The sequence below is a fragment of the Nicotiana sylvestris genome, chromosome 6 (genome assembly GCF_000393655.2).
Source record: "Nicotiana sylvestris chromosome 6, ASM39365v2, whole genome shotgun sequence".
Taxonomy (NCBI): domain Eukaryota; kingdom Viridiplantae; phylum Streptophyta; class Magnoliopsida; order Solanales; family Solanaceae; genus Nicotiana; species Nicotiana sylvestris.
Genome location: NC_091062.1, coordinates 71,012,692 through 71,015,985, shown reverse-complemented (window position 1 = coordinate 71,015,985; position 3,294 = coordinate 71,012,692).

The window sequence follows — 3,294 nt, the reverse complement described above, 5'->3', positions numbered from 1 at the left end:
GGTATGGTTGGACTCGTATCAGAATGGGTGTTCGAATTTTGTAAGTTTTGTCCGGGTCCAAGGTGCGGGCGTAGGGTTGACCTTTAGGGTTTTGACTTTTTAGTTTTTGTTAAAGATCGAAGCTTTATTATTTGGAATTGTTTCCTATGTATTTTCTTTATGATATTAAATTATTTTGTCTAGATTCGAGCCCTCTGGAGGTTGTTTCAAATGGGAAGGGCTCTTTAGAGTATTTATTTAGCTTCTTTGAGGTAAGTATCTTGCCTAACGTTGTGTGCGGGAACTACCCCTTGGGGTTTAGGTTGATTGTATTATTTGAATTATGTGAACGACGTGTACGCGAGGTGACAAGTGCTTATTTGAGCTTATATATGGTATTTGACTGGTTAGACTCCTAGGCTTCTTTTATGCATTAATCGAAGTTGTCTTAGCATGTTACATCCTCCATGTTAAGTTTACCCTTATATGCTTATTTGAAGTTGTTAGCTCATTTATTGGTGAATGATTTTATTTGAAGTTGCTATGACATGATATTCCTTCGTTGTTGAGTTGTTCTCATGCATTTAGACGTAGTTTCTATTTCATGCCATATCTTTCATTGTTAGCTTATGTTGTACACTAGAATTTGACGTTGCCATTTTATGGAAATATCTTCATTATTGAGTTTATTCTTAAGCAATTAATTGAATTTGAAGTTATTGAAAGCCATTAACCTATTTTAATTGAAGTTGTTGTTTAATGGAGTATTTTAAATTGTTGAGTTATCTTCCTCGTTTCATTTTGTTGCTATTGATATTCTTGTACACATCGTGGTTGAGCCGTGGGCTATGTGTTGGTGATATTGATACTGTTGTTTTGGAAAGGTTGTGGCCCATGGATACTTGTGGAATGAGTTGATATGTCGAGTTGTTGTGATGCTAGCACATGTGGATTTGTTTTGTGGTTTGATTGTTGATATGCAAAGCATAAATATGGCATCTAACTATTATTGATGGACCGGAGTGATACGGGTGGTTATTATGATATTGTCAATACGGAGAGATAAGGGTGGCTATGTCAAGGATGATATGTGACGGCCTAGGGGCATAATGTTGATGATATTCGTGTGATGGTATAATTTTCCTTGTATGTGTCATCCACCTTACGGAACTTGTTGTGTTATTTTCAATGAGCTACTTGACTTCTTTGATATTACTTGCTAACTTGGATTGTAATAGTACACTCGCATATGCATACATTGTAGCATGCCAGCTATACCAGTCTAGGAGTTTGAAACTTGACATTCGTTGATCTCGCACATGTATTCTTGTGTATTTGTTTTCATTGTGATAATAAACTTGTGACCATGCCGGGCAAATTGTGATAGTGAGCTTGTAACCATGCCAGACAGATTTTGATAGTGATCTTATGACCATGCCGGGCAGACTGAGGTGTTGGCACGTGAGTTATCCATGCGGTTGTGATTTATAATGTGGCATGAGGTGCCACGAGTAGGTGATTGGTGATTTGGGATGTGCAACTTGTGATTATGAGATGAGGTATCTCGGAGTAATTTTGTTGTGAACTTGTGTTAGAACAGCTTTACTATTTGGTTGTCATTTGTTTTACTTATTTGGATTCATTAGTACTTAAACAGTGTTCTGATTACTTTACTACTTTACCACATGTTTTTTCTTTGGTGTCGTTTACTGTTTCTTGCTTCCATTATTACCTTTATACTAATATTCTACACAGGTTATTACGTCTAGTACGTGTCTTAACTTGTACCTTGCCACTACTCTACCGAGTTTAGTCTTGATACTTACTGGGTACTGATCGTTGTGTACTCATACTAGACCTCTGCACATTTTTGTGTAGATCCAGGTATTGGAGATAACGGACTCAGGCAGAGTTAGCTTCTTGATCATGAGGGTAGAGTTGCATAGTCTTCACAGTCTCTTGGAGTCCTTTTCCTTTTGACTGTATTGTTAATTCGTCATTCGAACAATATTGTATTTTGTTTTTGAGACATTTCTATGTATTCATCTAGAGTTTGTGACTCTGTACTACCTAGTCTTGGGAGGATTGTTGTGATTATTGCCGCGTAGGCTTGTATCACCTTTATTTCGGTAGTTATATTAAACTCTACTTTAAAATATCATGCATGACTAGTCTAGTTGTTGCATATAACTGGTTTACCTAGTCTTAAAGACTATGTGCCATCACGAAACCTAAGGCAGAATTTCGGGTTGTGACAAGTTGGTATCAGAGCCCTAGGTTCATAGGGAACTGTTAGGAAAATCCCACTTCTTTCCTTCCTATTGTGTGGATTTGTTGATTTCAGAGTTTAATCCTTTGTATTTCTATTCTCTCATAGATGGTGAGGACACGCACTACTAGATCAGTTGAGTAGACACCCATACCCCCTGCAAGAGCCATGAGTGGTCGGGTTCGAGGTAGAGGAATAGGAGGGGCACGTGCCACAGGTAGAGCATTTGCCAGAGCAGCAGCTAAGGAGCCACCAGTAGCTCCGGTTGGGGGACAGGCACCGGAGGCGCTTGTTTCTACCCCTAGACTTTATGATACTTCACTGTAGTTCCTGAGCATGTTTGGTACATTGGCTCAGGTGGGATTGATACCAGTTGCACCAACTACTATATAGATTAGGGGAGGAACTCAGACTCCCGCCGCCCGTACTCTAGAGCAGTAGGCTCATGTCGATCATACCCAGTATGAGGTCAGGCCTGAGGCATCTGAGAAGGAGCAGCTAAGACTTGAGAGGTTCAAGAAGTATCACCCTCCTACTTACAGTAGCGTGGTGACTGAGGACGCGCAGGGTTTTTTGGACAAGTGTCACTATATTCTCTACACCATGGGCATTGTGGAGGTGAGCGGCGTAACCTTTACTACATTTCAGCTCTTAAGAACAGCATATAGGTGCTGACAGGCTTACGAGGAGGGTAGGATAGCTGATGTTGCCCACTTACTTGAGCTCAATCTTCAAAGATATTTTTGAGAGAGTTTGTTCCCCAGACCCTCCAGGATGTGTGGGGCATAGATTTCGAGCAGTTGCATTAGGGCACTATGACGGTGTCAGAATATGCCATCAAGTTAAGTGAGTAATCCCATCACGCACCTATTTTGGTTTTTACCATTAGAGAGCGAGTCCATAGATTTATCGAGGCGCTTAGTTATGGTCTTAGATTCAGCATGGCTCGGGAGTTGGAGACTGATACTCCATTTTAGCAGGTTGTGGAGATTGCTGTAAAGCTATAGCATATTTAGGATGATGAGAGGGAGGATAAGGATGCCAAT